The sequence below is a fragment of the Vulpes vulpes genome, chromosome 14 (assembly GCF_048418805.1).
Source record: "Vulpes vulpes isolate BD-2025 chromosome 14, VulVul3, whole genome shotgun sequence".
NCBI classification, from domain to species: domain Eukaryota; kingdom Metazoa; phylum Chordata; class Mammalia; order Carnivora; family Canidae; genus Vulpes; species Vulpes vulpes.
The window spans coordinates 106,001,291-106,023,646 of NC_132793.1; the positions used below are offsets into that span (position 1 = coordinate 106,001,291).

Consider the following 22,356-nt stretch of genomic DNA (forward strand, 5'->3'; position numbering starts at 1 on the left):
GGCAGAAGTGCCATGGGAGAGAGTCAAAGATGCTGGTTTCCCCAGAGGAAGGAGAGGTTGGTCTCCAGTCAGAGGAGGGAACAGAATAAGCATTACTGTGAGTTCGGGTTCACCTGGCAAGAGCCCAGGCAGAGGGGAGGCTGGCAGCACACGGGACGGCAGGGTGAGGCCGAGTCTGTTGCACTTGTGCTCTATCTTGGAACAACACTTAGACGCTCAGAAGGTCCTCAGGGAAAATTTGTCGAGTGGTTGGGGAATGAATTCTTGCAACAACATGGGGCTGAGGGAAGAACACAGTGGGAATTTAACCACGTGGACATGAGGTCTCAGAGAAGGCTGAAAAAGCACACAGGAAATGGGAAGAATTAAGATTTTACCCTACTTACAAGCCAAGAGAGCCCATCGCGGCTCCATGGATGCTGGTGGAAGATGAGCGTCCCGGGTCAGAGGCAGAGGATGTGGTGACTCACAGTATGAACAGTAGCTGGAGTACCACAGGTTCTTTGTTCTCACGGGGTCACGTGAGATGGATGTGGCAGCAACAGTGGCAGGTGACACCTGTGCTCCTGGAGAGGAACTCTGAACTTAGGGGAAACTTGGTGTCTTTTAATGTGCCTGCCCTTAGTTCCAGAGGGAGACACTCTCTATGTCCCAGTGCTGCACACTATGAAGACAACACCAGAAGAAACCAGCCTGGAACAAAGCATCTGCTGGAAAGGTCAAGGTCCCACAGACGATGGTCTCCCCACCATGACCTGGCTGGAGGACCACCACTCTGTGTTATGCGCTGCTGAGAACCCCATGTGCAGACGAAGTTAAGGTCAACCACGTCAGAGCCTCAGGGAGACACAGCACTTTTCCTGATGTCTGGGACAGCTTTGGTAGGTCCTGAGATCTGATGTTGGAACAGTTCATCAATGATTCATATGGGATAAAAGGATTACACAGAAGCAACCTATAAGGAAACTTAACTCCATAAATCCTAAGACCTCAAGCATTTTAGCCTGCACTTCCTCAAAGCTTGCATGGCGTTAGTCTCCTTGGGAGTTACTCCAGGAAGCAGAGGTGACAGGAGAGACATGGGACATGAAACTGAGAAGCACAACCCAAAGATGTGCTACCCATATGACCACCTCTGTGGGCCACAGTGCTCAGCATCATGGGGCCTTCGAAGGAGCTGAGTGAAGGGCACCCACACTACCTTCCCCGGAGATAAAGAGGAAGCAAGTGTCCAATGGCTCTGCCCCCGTCAGGTCGTGAGCGTCAGCTAACTTCAATCATCCTGGTGGCCCATGTTTGAGTTCCACTGGGGGTTCCCGTTCCCCAGGGCAAGAGCAGGAAGTACATGGCTCAGGCCCCAGGACGGGGCTGTAGGAGGCACCCTGAGGCTGTCAGAGGCTGTGTGGACCTGACCTCCAGAGGGCGGGTGGAGGACAGGGTGAGGCTGAGAGGACATGAGGACGCACACAGTAGGTGATCGTACTGCATCCCTAGGGAAGGTCAGCGCAGCATCACAGGGACTCCTCGAGGTGGTGGCCAGTCACGGTCTCCGCAAGGACAGAGTGCAGCTGGCTGGAAGTTGGAAGTGATAATCCTCCTCCTCCTCCTCTCCACCACCACCACTCATTCTAGACCTTGGCCTCAACCAGCACGCTGGTCTATGCCCAGCCAGCAGGCGACCCAGCTTGTCACTGAAGCCTCCTTACTCGCCCCAGCCTTGGGGATTCCAGCTGCTGAAACGCCCCCTACACCACTGTCAGCAGGCAGGGGAGAGCCACAGAACTCCAGCACAAATCGTCCGGACCCCAGACCCATTCTTCCCCGTCACTGCTGCAAAACAAAGTCCTGCAACTTGTAGTCACTACACATGTTCCCAAGCTGGATGTTGCCAGTGTCCCTTTATGTCCCTAGACAGCCGCTGTCCGTGCACACAGGCGGCTTCTTACCTAACACCCCGGACACTCCCCACCCAAGGCCCTCTGGCTGCAGAGATGTGCTGGACTCACTGTGAGAGCAGGGCAGGGGTGCTGGGGAATGGGCTCCCAGGGACACTCTCCACTAGTGATGCCGGCAGTGGAGAGATAAATACCCCAGCTGTGTGTCCCCTCCAGTGCGACTGAGATTAGGAAGCGTGTTCCACTCTCCCGGTGCCCGTGGTGGGGACATGTGGCCACTAACACACATTGGCCGGGCCCCTCACCTGTTTAACATCCTTACCCTTGCTGGTGCTTCCCGGAATCACCCCTGGGTTTACCATTCACCTCAAAGTCTGGTCTCCCGGCTCCACAGGGACCCAAAGTAGGACAGTTGGTAACAGAAGTGGCCCTAGGGAGTAGACCCTCAGGCTGGCCTTCTGGAATTGGATCTCTCACTGGCCAGGGGGCAACGGAGATCTGAATTCTGTGGTGGGTGCCATGGGGGGTGCCCCGGCCGTGCTGCAGCCTCCAGGGACCACACAGGAGGAAGGGGATTAGTGGCCACAGAAGCCACGAGGAGGAACAGCAGCCTCGGGCCAGCCTGGAATCAACTCAGGCCATGGTGGAAAAGCCAGAAGGCTTCCCCAAGACACCTGAAAGGCCCGTATATCCAAAGGCTAGAGGACCAGGTGTCCTGAGACTCATGCTCAAACACAGAGCCAAGTGCTGCTGTGGGTACCCAGTGGCTCCTGCTTCCAAGCTCCCTGCCTGGGGGAGGGCAGGGCATGGAGCTGAAGCCCCCGGGGCCCTTGCCCCTCCTCAGAGACAGCTCCGAGGTTGGCCCACATGACCCCAGGGGCATCCAGGACCTGCCGTTGGCTTCCTTCCTCTGTCTATCTCACTTTCTCATCCCCTGGTATGTCCTAGAATCATCTCCCAGATCAACCGTGTGGGCCAGAGCCAGGTCCCTGGAGAATCCCCTTTAAGACACCAGGAGGATCCCTTCCTCTGCCTCCTGGTCCGTGAGCGTGAGGACAGTCATACTGCAGGTTCACACCTGGAAACAGAGCCTCTAATCCAGCAGGATCACAGTTTACAAGGAAGGAAGCACAGCTTTCTTAAGTGTGTCCTGGGAGTCATGGTGACCAGGACCGATCCAGCTTCCCCCACCCCCCGCCCCTTTGCTTCCCAGACCCCTGCCTTGTTGCCCCTGTGCAGCACAGCTCCACAGATGGCTTGTGGGCTTGGGGTACAGACTGTGCCCTGGAGCCCGGCATGCCAGTCCTGCAGGGCGTCCTCCCAGAGCCAGCCCCTTAGCTACAACCTCACAGGTCGTTCTGCTCTTTTATTTGGCCAGCTCCTCTGGCCGATGGGACACGGGAAGCCCCAGCAAGGGGCTTGTGTGCCATCATCAGGACACACCCATGAAAGGGGTCCCTCACGTGGAGGCTGCAACGGTTAGAGCACCATGCTGGTCCTGTCGTCCACAGATGGGGGTGCTCCAGACAAGGGACAAATCTGGATCCGCAGGAGGTAAAAATCCAGACAGAACACGTTGCCACCTCCTTGAGAGGAAGGGTCTCATTTAGTGAACTGTTACCACGTGTCCAGCAGCCGTCCTCACACACCCAGGGCTCACTCAGACCTGCTGAAACCCTTATTCACCTGTGACAACTGATGTACTGATGAAATTCACGATTTGCCATGAGTGCCATGAATATTTTCCCCAGTTGCATTTCACCTTTAAGTTTTATTTTGGATCGGTTTGTAGATATGGAATTACCTGAGTTTTGGTTTTGGTGAAATCCATCAGTCCTTTCCTTTACGTCTTTTGCCTTTGTTGCTGTTCTTATAAAGCTTTTCTCATTCTGGGGTTAAATGAAAAATTCACCATTAGTCTCTCATCTCTGATGACTCTTTCCTCTCTCTCTCTCTCTCTCTCTCTCTCTCTAAACATTTAGACATCTCAGTTACCTGGTGTGAGGTAGGGATCTAACTCCCCTGCAATGATTAAGCAATACTTCCTATCTTGTGTGTTTTATTCCCAATCTCTCATCACTGGTTTAAGATGCTTTTGCCTCCAGGTGCTGAGGTCATCTGGGTTCTTGGCTCCTGCTGAGATTTTCTCTTCCATTCTAGTCATCTATAAATCCCTGTGCTGGTACTAAACTGGTTCAGTTGTCACAGCTTAAAGCACTTTAGTTCCTGCTTGGGAACACTTCCTTCTTTATTAACCACCCCTGAAATGTTCCTGGCTGTTCTTGCACATCCTCTGAAAGGAGGCTTCAATGGGAGTTGGACAGAGCTATTCCACAGCAGGATAGAGGGACAAGCTCCAGGATCAGTGGGAAGGATATGAGGGGACCCAAGGGGACTGTGGTCCAAGCATACACAGCTTGCCTCAGTCCAGGACAGGAGATGACCCCACTCCCCATTGTCACTGAGGGTCACTCAGGCGAGCTGCCTCTGACCCAGAGTGAGGGTCTCCGTATGCATATCGAGAGGCTCACTCTGCCAGCAACGTGGAGGTCTCAGAAGCATCTGGAAAGCTGGTTCTGCCTAGATCTGCAACGGCCCACTCCCTGAGGTGACCAGGGAATGGCCACCAGCTCCCAAGAAGGCCAGTCTCCAAATGGGAAGCTGCCAGAACCACCTGGTTATGTGGATCACAAATGTCAGGGCCTGGAAATAAAATGCAAGAAAATACTGGAAAATCCATCCTTTGAATCTGTTGGGTCCTTGGACAGGAAAGGGCAGTTCACACAGTGCGAGTTGTAGCCTCTCCCTGGGACGCAGAGCCGGTGGACAGCCGTGTGTGTCTGTGGATGTTACAACTTCTTCCCTTCCAAGTAAGAGTTATAGTTGAAAAGAGAAGCAGGAGCACTGTTGTCACAAATCAGGCTGGGCACAAACAGAAGCTCTGTGCCCGCAGATGAGGGCCTACCTGTCCGGGTGCCCCGTGCCTCAGTGACCCCTTCCAACAAATCATAATCCCGCTCAGCTGCAGAAGCACACTCCTACAAACCTCGGGGGAGTTTCCAGGGAGCATGTGTTTGTCTTAAATCACTACAACAGATTCCGTTTTTTTTAATGTGGCTTGTTTTTCATTCACAGGGTGTATTCTGATCGGAAAATAATTTGTTTCTGGAATGATTCTGTTTTCAAAGTCTGCCTGTTAACTGTTGGAGTCCTTTGAACATTTTCATTATTAAAACGAGGAAAGAATTTAAGAAATCTAAATTCAGCTTCATAAATCTACATGTTCACTAGATTTTTTTTTACATCAAATTAAAAGGCATGTGTGGACATACACTGTGATTTGTGAATAAAATACAGGACATTCGTGCTAGCAGATACGCAAGGGGACAGGAACAAGGATATCAAGGACGGTGCTGTGGGACGTGGCTGGGGTTGGAGGCCATTGGAGGTCCGTCCTCTGCAGAACTGACAGACGTGGAGGATGCATGTCCCATAATGTCCTACAGCAGCTATGATCAATAGGTTAGATGTTCATCTAGCTGCAAAGATAGATCTTGGAAACATAGTGCCGAGTGAAGAACCAGCTAGAAATGGAGGGGTTTATGCAACATTGATAATGCCAATTAAGAAATAAATAAGCACAAAACAACCGTGCACATTGACAAGATACACAAAACATCACAATAAACATATTAGAACACTCTCCTGTTGGGGGGACGGTAACAAGAGGAGGGAATGCAGATCGAAAGGAAATAGAAGGAAGAAAAGACTATTTTAAAATACATTTCCCATTTCTTTTTCTTTTATGTGTACTTCATATTTAAATTGTGGTTTTTTTCCTCTTCCAAATCAGGAAGAAAGCCTCCCACCCACAATATTCTAGAGAGAGAGATGAATATTCACCATCTAACTTCTGAAATTGACATTTATTTTGTGATTCAAGAAGAAAAGAAAAAGTGGTGGGAATAAATATATAACTGGGGAATTTAATCCATAAAACTGGGAGAACAAATTAGGTTTTATTAATCAGATTTGAACTGGGTACGGTCATCAGCTGGGGGAGTTTACTTACTTGGTGTCCTTATTTGGATGAGGAGGAATTTTCATTAGTGACTTTGCTTATTTTCATGGGAATTAATTTTGTGCTCTGTGGTTGGGGTATACGTTCACCACTGGATGCAACGCTCGTCGCTCAGACCTGACATTTTTGCCTGGTAATGATTTTTGCACACAGACAGCAGTGGAACTCACTGGGAAACCCTCTAGGAGGATTGGTCCTTAATACTGTGTTCTGCTTCTGCTGTCACACGGCACTGGGGTTTCGGCCACATCTGTGTTTTCTGAGCTGGTTCTTAGTCACCTGGACAAGACTGTTAGCACCCCCCGGGGGTCCCAACGAGCCTCCTGGTGAGGCTCCCCACTCCGAGGGGCTGGGAGGGATCCTGTTCCTCAGCACCGCTCCCTGCAGCCTTCGTAAGCCCCCCCACATGGATCTGGGCACCTGTTATTGCTCTTGGGGAAGAATTCAGACATCTGCAGCAAGGCAGGGAACTTACCACATGCCTTGCTGTGGCACCCAGTGGCACTGGTGACAGCTGTGCTGGGCGGCACCGTCCCACACGGTGGCCAGTGGGGCCCAGTCAGCAGGGGAAGGCCTTTCCAGTGGAGGGGGAGGCATGCATCTCTCTGCCACCCCCACCAAGCCCAGAAATAGAGAGGTCGCATGTCTTGCCCTGATTCCCCACTTCCTCCAATGGGGTGCTGAGTGTCTGACTCACAGAGGGAGGGGACAGAGTCAGCAAATGAGGGAGAGGGCCAGCGGGGGCTTATGGCATGTGAATCAGCAGGGCCCGGGGTACTGTAGCTGCATCTCCACCAGAAACAGTGGCTTCAAACCAGCACCATTTTTCTTTGCTCCAGATGCTGAGGGTCAGGGCTCAGATCGGTGGCAGGTGGCTGGCTCCGGTGCTCTGGTGCACTCAGCTGGGGACCAGCTCAGCTGGGAGGTCCAGGAAGACCTGGGTCCCGTGGCTGCTGGTTCATGCACTCCTCCACAGGGCCTGCTTCTCTCTGCACATGTGCTTTTCTGTTCAGGACGCTCCCCAACAGGACCCCGAGGGCCTCCTTACAGCCGGTCAGCTGGGTCCAGGGAGGAAGAGCCAATGCACAAGCACTTCTCAAGCCTCTGCTTGCAGCACACTTGCTCCTGTCCCCTTAGCTAAAGCAAGTCACAGGGCCAAGCCCAGAGTCAGGGTGACAGGCCTCAGCCACACTGGCCCAGTCTCCTGAGTCACAATGCCTCTGCATGGCCGGACCTTCCTCAGCCGCTTCCGGCGTCCTGCCCAACCCCAGGGCCACTGGGGCCACACAGCAAGCTGCTGTGCTGGCCTCTGCTCTGACTCCTCTGTGGCTCTCCTACATGGCGCCCTTCCTCCTTGCGCACAGACCCCACCCCAGGGCCACTGTCCTTCTGCGTCCCCACCGGCTGTCAGCAGGATGACCTGCCCTGCTCCAGAGGATCCGTGCGCTCTGGCCAAAGCAGTCGGGGGCTCCCAGAGTCTTACCAACAGCTGGTAGGAACCAGGCTCTGGGAGGCTGAGCAGGCGACAGCAGGAAGAGCAGCTCCCTGCTGCCACAGGTGCAGGCGGGCCTAGGGGAGCCCTGGCACCGCTGTGATGTCCTTTGTCACTGAGGCCAGTGCATTCAGCTCAGGCAGACACACAGGAGGGACCTCGGTGATACGCCCGCACCCACTCCCTGCAGGGCCTCAAACAGCCAGCGTTTCTCCCCAAAGCTGCTTTCCCGCACCTGCTCTGCTGCGGGACACAATTCGCCCCCTCCCTCCCCAGAACCCGACATCAGGCAGCACTGAGTGCATGGAGAGGACACCATGGCAAGGCAGAGTAGCAGGGAGAGGCTGGGACATGAATGACCCGTCCAGGCGCAGGTGCCCCCAAGGTGCGTGGGTGAGCCCCAGAGATTGACGGGAAGGGGCCCCGGGGGCGAAGGACAACATCACACAGGTGACACTGGGCCCCTGCCAACGGGGTGTCCCCCAAGCCAACCACACAGGGGCGGGACTATCCCCTGGGCTCAGGCTCCCTCGGCTCCTTTCCCCGCTCGAGGGCCCTCCCCTTACCTTCCCAGGCATACTCACCAGTCTTGGACGTGTCCTCCGAGGACTGCTGCTGACCCCGGAGGCAGGGTCATGTGATCTCCTCTAGGGTCCCCATCTTTGTCCGGCTGTAGGGAAAGAACCCAGTCCTGCTCAACTTTATAACCCACCAGACACCTGGCGAGAGCTCCTTCCTCCCTAGTCCCTCTGTCCCCTCCCAGGTCATGTTTTCCAGAGGGCTGAGCAGGTTCTGCTAAGACTGAGGGAAGCAAACTGACTACAAGACGTCCTATCTGCTGGGCCAGCCCAAAGGAACAGGTCCAACTACCAAGGGAAGTGAGACATTCTCTGCCGTAGAGACCTTTCCATGCAAGGCCCACCATGTACAGTGGTGCAAGTTGTCTATGGTACAAAGATGTTCAACCAGAGACCCAAGAGGGGACTGAAACCCAGTCAACTCTCCTTTGCACAGTGCTCTATCCACCTGCAGGGGCGCCTTCTGTTAATTTGCAAAAAGTTCTGTGCAGACTAACTGTAGCCTGTGTCCACTCACTGCAGAACCCTTGCCTGTCCCCAGCAGCCATGAGCCCCAAGAGCACCCAGGACACAACCTGAGAATTCTTGCCGAAGGACAGTCCTGACGAGCATCATCAGCTCTGCTGCACTTGTCTACACTGCTCTGTCTTCCCGAAATTATATTAGTGGGTCCAGCCCACAGCGCACACCACATTTGCATCGAGTCCTGAGGGAAAGCGTGATTCTTACAGTGTGTCACAAGCATCCGTTACCTGGGTCAGTACAGGAGAGGTCCACAGAGCAAGGGGAAGTCAGATGAGGCGTCAGCACGTATCAGTGTCCATCCTGAGGACCCAGCTCCTCACAATTTCAGCTCGGAATTTCCAGGCACCAAAGTTCCAGGAATGGAATTCCCCATCCAGTCAACCAAGGGTCCTGCCACTCTTGATGGCCCCCTGCTCCCTGCCTGGCACTGTGCAGGCAGGGGTCCTGAGCGGCCCAGATCCCCACCATGCTACCCGTCTACACCGGGGCTTAATCTTTGAGCTCTGGGATCACAGGTGACTGATTCTTACCACCCCCGAGGCCTGAGATCGCATCACTCGGACAGTGGAGCATCTCTGACTATCCCAGGGTGTCAGGGACGCCATGAGGTCTCTGCCTTCTTGCCCCCACACCACCTGTGCTTGAGCCAGTAACACCCAGACCAGCCATGCAGGAACACTAGTGGGAATGGAGAACCCTGAGCGGGCTTGCTGCTGGCCTTCCTCCCTCTCTCCCTCCCTCCCTCCAACAATCAATCCATCAATCCTTACGTGGCACCTGCCCTGCCTCGGGCCCTGTGCTTCCAGAACTGAGAGGGTGCAGACGAGGTGGGCACACCATCGGACAGGGTGGGCACGTAGGACAGGGTGGGTGTGCTGTCTGGGCTTTTCTTCCCCCCAGGCTCGTCTTTCCATCTGGAGTGGTCGCCCCTCATCCCTTCTGGACCAAATCTCACGCCTCCTCCAAGAGGAGACAGTCTTTGGGTGCTTGGCAGCTACCCTTACCAGGCCCCCGTGCAGGAGTGAGGCAGAGAGATAGGATCTGCCTGCAGAGAGCCTGAAGTCCCTGAGGAAGGAGTGGGAAATCCCAGTATGGTGTGGGTTGCACAAAAGAGTTCCTATGAGGGGGCCCAACGGAGGGGTGGGGGATACGAGGGAACCCAGCCTGGAAATGGGGGAGCAGATACGAGAGGACCTAGCCTGGGGGGAAGCAGATATGAGGGGACCCAGCCTGGGGGGGGATGGATACAAGGGGACCCAGCCTGGGGTGGGAGTGGATACGAGGGGACCCCAGCCCGTGGTGGGGATCAGATACGAGGGATCCTGACTGGGAAGGGAGCAGATACAAGGGGACCCAGCCTGAGGGGTTAGGGCTGTGCAGAGAGGGCCATGCAGAGTTTCCCATGCATGTCCCAGCTTAAAGGAGCGACAATATAACAAACAGAAACAAAAAAGGAGGAAAATCCCACACCTGCCTCATTAGCTTTGCTCCCACATGGCTTGAATTTGGAAGACACAGACCCCACGGACCCCACGCCTCAGGGACCTGCCATCAGCAGGAGGTCCTGGGTTCTGGTCCTGGCGCCAACCCTCCCACTCCGTGTCGCCTTGGCTGGTCCACAACACCCTCTGAGCCTCAGTTTCTCCATCTGTAGAACAGGGGCCCCATCTCCTCCGGGGGTTGAGGAGACTCCATGAGGGATGCTGGTGACACAGGCACAGTGTGGGGACTGCGACTAATTCCTCCCGCCAGTCCCATCCCCGCGGCAGCTGCATGCTCCCCTCCTGACATCAGAAGCGCCCTTCTTAATGCGAACTGGTGCAGCAGCCACTCTGGAAAAGTGTGTGGAGGTTCCTCAAAGAGTTAAAAATAGACCTGCCCTACGACCCAGCAATTGCACTGCTGGGGATTTACCCCAAAGATACAGATGCAATGAAACGCCGGGACACCTGCACCCTGATGTTTCTAGCAGCAATGTCCACAATAGCCAAACTGTGGAAGGAGCCTCGGTGTCCATCGAAAGATGAATGGATATACATGTGGTCTATGTATACAATGGAATATTCCTCAGCCATTAGAAATGACAAATACGGGATCCCTGGGTGGCGCAGCGGTTTGGCGCCTGCCTTTGGCCCAGGGCGCGATCCTGGAGATCCGGGATCGAATCCCACGTCGGGCTCCCAGTGCATGGAGCCTGCTTCTCCCTCTGCCTGTGTCTGTGCCCCTCTCTCTCACTGTGTTCCTATCATAAATAAATAAATAAATAAATAAATAAATAAATAAATAAATAAATTAGAAATGACAAATATGATCTAGCAGGAGTTGGCATCATTGGTGTTCTTGATGGGGTGGCTGAGAATGCAGATAACCCTGATGACCTGGCCCACCTTCTCTACCCGGTCTTTGATGTAGCTGGGGTCACAGATGAGGCTGCTTGCAGCGAGCAACCTCTCCTTCAGATTTCACACCAATCACTTTGCCATTTTGCACAATGATTTCTTCAATGGGTTTATTGAGCCCATTGGTGAGGTGCCACCATAAATAGCACTTAGCCTTGCAAATCCCTGCGGCAGCTCCCCAAGGCCATACAGTGGGTAGAGGTACGGGCTTTTGCCATATCTTGCCAGAGACTCGCTGTAAAGTTTAATCCTATTAATGGTTTCACAACATGGCTGATATAAATAGTCATGGGTCCTGTAAAGTGCCAGGGCATGGCCAGTAAAGTCTATGACATCTTGTCCCAAGTCAAATTTCTTGTACACCTCTCGCATGGCAGTCTTCTTAGGATCGATGCCCTCAAAAGTTCTGGGATCTTTTTCATCAAAGTTGGCAACATACACTAGGAATTTTCTGAAGCGACGTTTTTCAAACAGTCCCATTAAGCCAGATGCCAGGGCTTCTGCTTCAGTGGAAGTCAGACATCTACGTGTGCATGATCTCTGCACACAATGTGGCCGCGCAAGGGAAGTACATCGCCATAGTGAGCACGACGGTGGAGACCAAGGAACCCGAGAAGGAAATCAGACCAGCTTTGGAGCTTCTGGAACCAATTGAACAGAAATTCGTTAGCATCAGCGACCTCCTTGTACCCAAAGACCTGGGGACGGAAAGCCAGATCTTTATTTCCCGCACGTACGATGCTACAACTCACTTTGAGACCACCTGTGACGATATTAAAAACATCTTACAAGAGGATGACCGGCTCCGAGTTTGACTTTGAGGAAATGAAGCGCAAGAAGAACGACATCTACGGGGAAGACTAGGAGCAGTGCACGTACTCATCTCGCTAGGACAGACCTAACTCTGGCAAATGACGCCTGCTGTTCGGCCCGATAGCGTAGGCCTGCTGCCCTAATCCGCACCGCGATTGCAGGGCGCTGCACCAGTAAATACGCCTTCCCTTTCTAATATCGTGTAGGAACGTGTCTCACGGCGGGCTGCTCCGCACCGGCAGGTCACCACGTCTACTCACCTTAGCCAGCCCTGGCTCTCCCTAGTGGAGGAGCAGTCTGAGGACATCCGTGATCCTGGTACGGAGCACTCGATACAGACTTTGTATCTTTTAATCAGTGTAGCCGCCGCGGCCGTGTGCTTCTGCTGCTCCGGAGCCGGAGCAGCACCACTTGCTGCCATCTGTCCCCCTGGCGTTGAGATTCAAGACTGAATCTCCCCTATGGGACAGCAGCCCTACATCCGCCCCCCACCTTCCCGTGCTGTGTCCTGTCCGCTACTCCGACAGGGCCCGTGGCACACGGCCACGAGTGGGGAGACATGAGCCTAAAATCTAACCCAACTGCAGACCCTGAGAGTCCTTTCGGAGGAAGCCTGTGTGCGGTGTTTTAACCTTATAAAATGGATGAGCGCGAAGGGAAAGAAACCCCTTGTAAGCAGGTTAACGTAGAAGCTTCTTTTGTATCCCAGGTGTGGCTTCTTCAACGGACCAAGCTGCGATGCAGTATTGATTTGACAGGGCCTCCACTTCAGTGTCTGTCTCGAACGGCTCCACATGATTTCTGTACTGCAAAATAAAGCCAAACTCCGGAAAAAAAAAAAAAGAAGAAGAAACGACAAATACCCCCCATTTGCTTCAACGTGGATGGAGCTGGAGGGTATTATGCTGAGTGAAATAAGTCAATCGGAGAAGGACAAACATTATACGGTTTCATTCACTTGGGGAATATAAAAAATAGTGAAAGGGAATAAAGGTGAAAGGAGAAAAAATGAGTGGGAAATATCAGAAAGGGAGACAGAACATGAAAGACTCCTAACTCTGGGAAACGAACTAGGGGTGGTGGAAGGGGAGGAGGGCGGGGGGTGGGGGTGCCTGGGTGACGGGCACTGAGGGGGGCACTTGATGGGATGAGCACTGGGTGTTATGCTATATGTTGGCAAATTGAACTCCAATTTTAAAAAAAATATGCAAAAAAAATGTCTATTCAATAAAACACATTTTTGTAAGAAAAAAAAAAAAAAAAGAAGAAGCGCCCTTCCTCCCAACGTCCCAGAGCCCGTGGGTTTGGTCACCCCGCAGACATGTTGGCACGACCAGGTGTCTGCTGTGGCCTCACAGACACACCTCTCGCCCTCCGATCCTCCTGACATGATAGCACATGGCAAGTATTAATTTGACATTGTCACTGAAATAGAAGTCCCATCTCCTGCCATCTATCTGGGTACAGCTCATCGCTGAGCCTCCAATACAGCCTTGGCGATGGGCTCAATTAGAAGTCCTCCCAGTGGGACGCCTGGGTGGCTCAGTGGTTGAGCGTCTGCCTTTGGCTCAGGTTGTGATCCTGGGGTCCAAGGATCGAGTCCCGCGTCGGGCTCCCCGCAGGGAGCCTGCTCCTCTCTCTGCCTGTGTCTCTGCCTCTCTCTGTGTGTGTCTCTCATGAATAAATAAATAAATCTTAAAAAAAAAAAAAAAAAAAAAAAAAAGAACTCTTTCCAGTAAAAGAAGCCATCATGGATGCCAGAGGAGGCATTTTCATCACCGGAGGACAGACAGGATGTACTCTCGCCCCGTGGGGAGGAGGTCGCTGCTCAGGCCTGTGCTGCTTTCCTGCGTCTGTGGGTCTGAGCTTAGGAGCATTCACTGTGCCGGGCCCTGTGCTCACAGTCGCTCTGCAGAATGGAGGGGGCTGTGTCGGTTTAGGGGGGTGACACCAAGGCCGGATGGGCGCCCCAGGCAGTCAAGCTCACAATCCTGGGGGCCTTCCACTCCTGGGGCCTCACGTTCCTGGGGGCCTCATGGTCCAGAGGCATCACGCTCCTGGGGCCTCATGCTCCTGGGGCCTCACACTCCTGAGGCCTCATGCTCTTGGGGGCCTCACGCTCCTGGGGCCTCACACTCCTGGGGCCTCATGGTCCAGGGGCCTCATGCTCCTGGGGCCTCATGGTCCAGGGGCCTCACGCTCTTGGGGCCTCATGGTCCAGGGGCCTCACGCTCCAGGGCCCTCACGCTCCTGGGGCTTCACGCTCCTGGGGGCCTCACCCTCCTGGGGGCCTCACGTTCCTAGGGCCTCATGGTCCAGGGGCCTCACACTCCAGGGGCTTCAGGCTCCTGGGGGGTTCACCATCCTGGGGCCTCATGCTCCTGGGGCCCGTGCTCCTGGGGCCTCATGGTCCAGGGGCCTCATGGTCCAGGGGGCCTCATGCTCCTGGGGCCTCACACTCCTGAGGGCCTCACCCTCCTGGGGGGCCTCACATTCCTGGGGCCTCATGCTCCTGGGGGCTTCACAATCCTGGGGCCTCATGCTCCTGGGGCCTCATGCTCCTATGGGCCTCATGATCCTGGGGCCTCATGGTCCAAGGACCTCACGCTCCTATGGGCTTCATGGTCCAGAGACCTCACAATCCCTGGGGCTTCACGATCCTGGGAGCCAAATGCTCCTGGGAGCCTCACACTCCAGGGGGCTTCACGCTCCTATGGGCCTCATGCTCCTGGGAGCCTCACGATCCTGGGGGCTTCATGATCCTGGGGGCCTCATGGTCTGGGGGCTTCACGCACCTGGGGGCCTCCCTCTCCTGGGGCCTCATGCTCCTGGGGGCTTCACGATCCTGGGGTCTCATATTCCTGGGGCCTCATACTCCAGGGGGCTCATGGTCCTGCAGCCGGAGTGAGCCCAGGTATCTGGCTGCCCCTGCCCAGGATCTGCCCACAGTGCCACACCGCCACTACCCCAGCCAAGGGCAGCCCTCATTCCTGCCCTGGTTTCTGGGTTCTAGCAGGCCAGGTGCTGCCTGACACCCCTGAGACCCAGAAAACGCTATGCCAAGTGTCCCCAGGGCCCCTGTCTCCGTGCTGACCCGGCTCCCTCAGGGATGCCTACTCTGTGGTCTGGCCTCCTCCCTGATGAAAAGTCAGAAGGAGTCTGGACCCCACAAGCTGGAGTCTGCCCGGGGCCCCCTGCAGACCTCTGTGTGGCCATCCCCCCCCTCGGAACTCCAGTGCCCTGTACTTCTATCATCCTGCCAGCAGAATGGTCTCTACCCTTTGGGCACTGGGGCTCGGGCAGCTCCTCTGCCTTGACTAAAGTCCAGGGCTCTCCCTTTAGAGCATCCTTCCTTAACTGAATATCCAGCCTGCGGGTGTACAGGCAAGAGCCATCACCCCCAGGGTGCTCTGCAGGAAGTCACGCTCAGCTAGACTGGTCCAGGGGCATCTGCGCCCTCATCTTGCACACCCCCACATGCTCAGGGAAGGCTGAGGTCCAGATAAGGGAAGAAGCACAGGATCTCGCTGACAGAGCGAAGTCTAGAGCCCAGATCAGGTGCTTGCTGTTGATGATTAGGACATCCATTTGTGATTAGTATCTGGACTGGCTTATAGGAAATAATGCTATAAAACCGTGGGGTCCTATGGCTAGAGCAGCTCTCACCTCCATTTTTCACCAACAGAAAAAGGTTCCGCTGGACAGGCCCAGCTCCTCACCAGGGCAAAGGCTTGGCAAGCCAACAAAGGGCTGGATTTGCCCCTTCCGCCAAGTACATTTGTGCAGTGAAGCACCTGAACAACTGTACATGGTGGCCCTGCATATATAACGTTGAAATTATTTGCTTAAGTGTCTGCTTCTTCAGCCAGACTTAAAGGCTCTTTGAGAGTGGGAGTCCTGTTTTATTCATCTTTATATCCCCATCGTGGCAGAAAGCCTGGCAACATTGGGGCTCATTGAAGCCTGCTGAATAAATGAATGCAGGAACGCATGATTCACTCTTCCCACTTCACTACTTCCCTTTGCACATATTCGCTTCAGTCATCCTACCTATACACTACTTAATTTTCTTGTCGTAATGACTGCCCTGTGCCTCAGTGTACCTGTCTGCCACCTGACAGCACTAACGTCTGCTTGGTATCGTCCTCGCAGGAGCACTGAGCAGGATCTGTGAGCCACAAAGTGCTCTTACCTCCTTGGAGGAAGATACCAGCCTTTCCCAGGGTTTGCAGAGGAGACCCGGGGGGTAACCCGTAAACCCGTGTGTCTGCGCTCCCGCCTCCCCGTGCCCACGCCCTGCCAGCTGGCGGGAGTTGTTCTGGGCTTCTCCTCGGGTGTGGCCGGAAACAGAACTCACCAGCAACAAGCGGGCAGACCCCCTTACAGAATGGGCAGCCCCCGAAAACCACTGATGATGCCGTGAGGGGGCAGGAGGTAGGGACCCGCGGTATCTGGTCTTCAGTTTAAGACACAAATGTCTGAAAATGAGCAGTTCCTCGGAGCCAGCCCCCCAGATGGGACATTTAGCGCCTGGTTACATAAACAGTCACTGAAGCCCAGAGGTCAGAGCGGGGCGGCAGCGAGGGGACCCTGACTTGTGCCAGGGCAGGGCACAGAGCCAGGCACTGCGGGGCGAGCACCCCGTGTGGCAGCATCTCTGGGGAGCCAGCTGTGCCTGAGGATGCTGGAGCAGAAAGGACACAAACCTCCCTCTTGTGCCCAAAGAGCCCGCAGGCCTCCGGGAGATCTGCCCCAGGGCAGCGAGGACAGGGGGCCCCAGACACCAGGGACTGAGCTCCCGCCGGGCTGCTGCAAACCATCTCAGCCTGGCTCCCGTGGATGCAGTGTGGCCCCAGATACCAGGGGCTGACTGCACCCCCTCCCGCCCCCAGGCTGCTGCAGACCATCTCAGCCTGGCTCCTGGGGACACAGTGTGGGCCCAGACACCAGGGGCTGACCGCCCCACCCCCACCCCCAGGCTGCTGCAGACTGTCTCAGCCTGGCCGGGAGGCAGAATCACACCACTGTACCCTGCAAAGGACGGCCCATTCCTCTGATTCATGGGGCTCCTGCTCATAGGCTTCCACGCGCAGAAGGCAAAGTGAAACGGGTGCTCATGGATGCCCCAGGAGCGTGGTGTGGACCATGGGGAGGCAAGCAAGCACCGCACACACTGACCCAGCACACAGCATCCACAAGGAGCTTTCCTGCAAGAGCCTCGTTGTTCCCAGGACCTTCAGGGCTGACCTGAGTCCACTCATAGATTTGGGTGTGGAGGGTCAGAGAGGCCCAGGACCACGTGGTCCACCAGGGCAGAATTGACGGCCGTTCTCCTACGTGTCTTCCATCTGCCATACCCCACGTTCTACCCCCTATGTCACCCCCTATGGGGTGACAGGCCCCTGGGTTCGAGTTTGCCCAGAGCCTCCCCAGTTTTAGCGCTCACTGCATCCCGGGTACTCCCTGGTCATGGGCCAACAGGAACAGGGGGCAGCCCTGATCCCTCCTCCGACTACGGCTGCACAAAGTGCTATGGAACTTGGAGGAGGAGGGGAAGTCCTCGTGGCCTGAGCAGCTGAAATCAGAGAAGGAATCCGGGAGGAGGTTTCCATCGCCTAGGCCTCTAAGGCTGAGTATGAATACACGGGGATGTGGGAGTGTCCAAGGGGGGGTGGGTGTGGTAAAAGCACTTTCCAGGCAAAAATAAGAATGATGTACACATGGTGGCAGGGGGGGCCTGTGAGTTGATTGTGGGGCTGGACAGGGGCCCCCACCTGTGCTTTCAGGAAGACAGCAGTCATTCAAGGGTACTTCAAGAGGAAAGAACAGGGTCACCGAGACTGCCCATGCCTCGCCAGTTATCTGTCCTCACCTTCTCCCTTGGTGATGGAAACCTGCTTTTGACAGCAATATCTCCAACAAAAGGAAAATGTTCAATGCACTATGGCCAGTAAGATATGAGCGCAGTTAACTTACATGTATTTCCAGGACCAGGCTCCCTTAAAAAGATCAAATGGTCAGAGAATTCCACTTCGCTTCTTCCTATTTTATTTCCTGTTTGGAATTTGACTGTGATGGCTGGAGTGCCAGCAGCCACCTGGTCACCTTGAAGATGCATGCAACATGCTAATAAAGTTGTAGCAGACAGACAGAAAAGGGCTGGATCCTGCATGACTGTGAGCCACCACTACCCTCTGGACCAGCTACTTCCTGAATTCCTTTACCTGGGAAAATACAGCCTTATGTATTTAGACCACAGGAGGAAATTCTGTTTTATTGGCAGTCAGATATAATTCCACCCAGGGAATAGCTCAAGCAAAGGCACTGTGGCAAGAATGCACACAGCCTTTGAAGTTGCCTTCAGGACTTAATTACTCCTCCAGGACTTAATTCTCTTTAAGATCTCCATCCCTGCCTTTACTCCTGAGCCTTTCACTGACAATGCACAGTATGTGAGTGTCTCCTAACCTTCACCCAGTCAGTTCCATGCACTAAGAACCTCGGAGAAGGAGTGTGCAGAAAACCGGAGTCCAGCCTCAGCCTTTGAATGACGAAGTAGACTTTTAGAACTCATTGCAAAAACGTTAGAGAAAGCCATTTTGAATTTCAAAAGCCTGGGTGGTGTGCATTACAGTGAACTTTCAGAGGGTCAGCAACAAAAGAAGACCCTACAAGCTCTCCAAGAGAAACAAACCCCCCTCTAAAACCACCTGATGACAAAGGAGGAAGAACCAGAAGGGCTTCCGAGTTCCCAACAGCAAGTTGCTAGAAGAGAGTGGAACCATGGCTTCAAAATTTTGTAAGAAAATCATTTGCAACCTAAACGTCTATTCCCAGCCGAATTATCAACGGAGGAATGGCAGATTAAAGGTGCTTTTGGACATCCCAAGCCTCAAATATTATATTTCCGACACATCCTGTCTGTGGGTATCGAATGTAAAACAAGAAAGAGAAAGATATGGGATCCAGAAAGCAGTACTCCAAGCAAGAAACACAAGAAAGAGAAGTCCCAGGAACGCGTTTCCAGCTGGCCTAAGGAGGAACCACAAGATGGATGGAGAAACCCCAGCCGCAGACAGAGCCAAAGACAGAAAGTCACAAGGCTGCTATGAACTCCAGGCCAGGCGGGGTGAAGCCCTAGTCAAAGGGACCTCCTTGCTCAGCAGAGAAGGATGTTTGCATGTTTACGAGGATAAATACGCCAGCTCATACACTGCCCATGATCGGAATGGAGCCTGTTGGGAGTGACGAAAAGTGGGTAAGTGTACGCCTATCACAGCAAAACATGAACCAAGAATATGGAAAATCAGGGCACCTGGGTGGCTCAGCAGTTGAGTGTCTGCCTTCGGCTCAGGTTGTGACCTCAGGGTCCTGGGATCGAGTTCCGCATCGGGCTCCCCGCAACGAGCCTGCTTCTCCCTCTGCCTGTGTCTCTGCCTTTCTCTCTAAATCTCTCATCAATAAATAAATAAAATCTTAAAAAAAAAAAGAATACGGATAATTGATAAGGGACACGATATTCACATAAGCACATTACTTAGAGACTTGGTAAATGTAGGGGAAGTCAGAGCAGCTAAGGTAACTAAGGAAGTGGGGAGAGCTCCCGTAACTTTTCAATCTACATATACTCACGATCTCATTAAGTATAAATAATAACTTCGAAAAACATAATAAAAAGGGAACATGGAGTTTTTAACACAGCAAATCTTAAGACACTGGAGAGCACCAATATACCCCCCTCCGTATCCGTAGCCCATAATAAAAAATGTTCTAAATTTCAACTCACAAAATAAAATTCTAAGCAAGTTTTTGAAGCCAAAGCCCTAAAGACGTAAATGATAGATTTAGAATTAACAATGATGGGTTCGAACCCATTCTCTCCTGTATGTATACATTTTTAACTTTTTATCCTGAGATAATGATAGATTCACAGGGAAGTGACAATCACTGAGCCACCCAGGTGCCCCAGTCCTTTACCATTCTATATAAATTTTAGAATTGTCTTGCCTGAACTACAGGAAGTCTTGCTGGAACTTTGGTAGGGATTGCATTACATCCATATGCCAGTCTGGGGGATAACTGGCTTCTTAACCCTCATGAAAGTCCCAGCCCACGAGCACTGTGGTCGCTACTTCAATCTTCTAGATTCCTATCAGCCTCTGCAGTTTAAATGCACAAATCCTATACGCATTATGTTAGACCTATAACTGACAGTTACTTATGGTTAATTTTACAGGGTTATAGTCTTATGGTACATTTTACGTATCAACCTGACTGGGCCGAAGGACACCCAGATAGCAGGTAAAGCATAATTTCTGGGTGTGTCTGTGACGGTGTTTCTGGACCAGATTAGCATTTGAATCCGTGGACTGAGTAAAGGTGATCACCCAATGGGTGTGGGCAGCATCCAACCCTGGAACACAGACACTCCTTCCAGGTTCTTAGGCCTTCAGACTCAGACTGGGACCACACCTCCAGCTCTCTGGTTCTCCAGATTAATATATTATTCTCTCTCTATCTCTCTCTCTCTCTACCAATTATAAATGGTATTATATTTTTAATTTTGGTTTTCATGTATTTAATGCTATTTTCTAGAAATATTAATTGACTTTTACATATTGATCTTTGCAACCTTAATGGACTTACTTCTTGCTTCTAGGATTATTTTTCTCTGTAGATTCCTCAGGATTTTCTATGTGGACCATCACATTGTCTGCAAAAAGGTACAGGTTTATGTCTTCTTTTCTGATCTGCATGACTTTTATTTCCTTTCCTGGCCTTGCTGAGCTATCTGGAACTTCCAGGACTATGTTGAATAGCTAAGGATTAACATCGGTTCTACACAATCTGTTCCAGAAAATAAAGAGAGGACACTGGATAAGACCAATATTACCCTAATAACAAAATCAGACAAATACAAGTCAAAACAGGGAAAATACAGGCCAATGTACTTCATGAATATAGACACAAAAAATCCTTAATAAAATTTTAACAACTAGAAGCCAGCAATATGTAAAAAGAATTACACCCCAGGATCAAATGGGGTCTCCTCCAGGGATACAAGGTTGGTTCAACATGTGAAAGCCCATCAACTGTATTAGCGACCATGTTAATAATGCACCATGTTAACAGATGAAGGAGAAAAATCACCTTTTATTATCAACCAATGCAGAAAAATACTTGAAGAAATTCTCAACACTTCGGCTCTGCATGACAAAATCTCCCTGAAAATGAGGAATAAAGAGGAACTTTCTCAACCTGATAAAGAATATCCATATATTAAAAAAAGAAACCCAGAGCTAATATTAGGCTTTCATGGTGAAATCCTGAATGCTTTCCCCTGAGAAAGCACCATTATTTGTGCTAGTGTGTATTTTTGAATATTTTTTTCCCGACATATAATCCCTGGGCGGAGGACAGGGAGAAGTCAGTGGCAATGGGGAGAGTTAGGAAGTGGGGTGGGTCCCCGAGAAGGTGGGCACGAGCCCCTCACCCTGCTGGGCTGGGCTCCTGAGAGAGGACATGCCGCGGCCCGGGGAGCACCGTGCCTCTTCTCCAGGTGGAGACTGGGGAGGTGGCATCTCTCCCAGAGCTTGTACCCCACCCGGCATGGGGCTCGGGCGGCCATACAGAGCCAACTCTGTCGGTGTCCAGGCAAACATCCAAGGGAGCTTGGGGGTTCTCTGCTCCCCTGGCAGCAACGCAGGGAGGGGGAAGCCAGACAAATGTCTCTTGCCTGAGGTGGTACAGAGCTGCTGACGGAACACAGAATCTGAAAAGCCCTGCACAGCACTGACCCCACGTATCAGTGACCACGGTCCAGACAGGGGCAAAGAGCATCTCTGTGAACATTCGGTGTGTCACTGTCGATGACAACACATCCAAGGCCTCCCACCCTTGGGTGCTTGGTCTTCTGTCCACCACCACCCAGAATGTACACACAACTCTAAAGAAAAGAGAAGTGAAGCCCATGGATTGAAAACCTGAACCAGCTGGACATACTGTCTGCTTCCCATCAGAATCAGGCTCAAAATAGAAAAGAAGTTCTGTTCTAGGAAAACACCTGCTGGCATGTGAGCGTGTGTGGCCTGGGTGCTGGGCAGCTGTGCTCATTTGGATGCAGATCTGCCATCATCACTTGGCAGCCTGATGAAGAGTGACCAAGGAAGAAACCGGGAAAGCTCAGTTTTGAGATGTCAGACGTGTTCCATCCACTGAGGTGACCCTAGGGATGGGGCAGGTGGGGAGTTGGTGGGAAGGTGCAGGGAAGGGTAAAAGCTCCAGCTGGCAGGAAGACCCTCACATTCTGGACCTTACGAGAACCCAGCGCTGGTCAGGAGTGGATCGCAGGTGCCTACAAAGTTGGGAGGATGGTGCTGGTCCCTGGAGGGAGCAAAGACTCCCCTCTCCCCACCTCCTCACTGAGCACCCAGAAATGCTGAGATCCAGTCCCTCCCTTACAAGAGAAAGTCTGTGCTTGCACGTTAGAGGCCATGCACCAGAACTCTTACTAGGAACAGCAAGAGGACACAAGGGCTTGAACAACCAGACACAGAAACTCTCACCTCTGGCC

At 52.9% G+C, this 22,356-nt stretch overlaps 1 pseudogene; it reads right to left on the minus strand.

Annotated features, from left to right (window-relative positions):
• LOC140595276 (rab GDP dissociation inhibitor beta-like) overlaps positions 1–11,818 on the minus strand; it is a 53,753-nt pseudogene extending 41,935 nt beyond the window's left edge.
• Between the last annotated feature and the right edge of the window lie 10,538 nt (positions 11,819–22,356).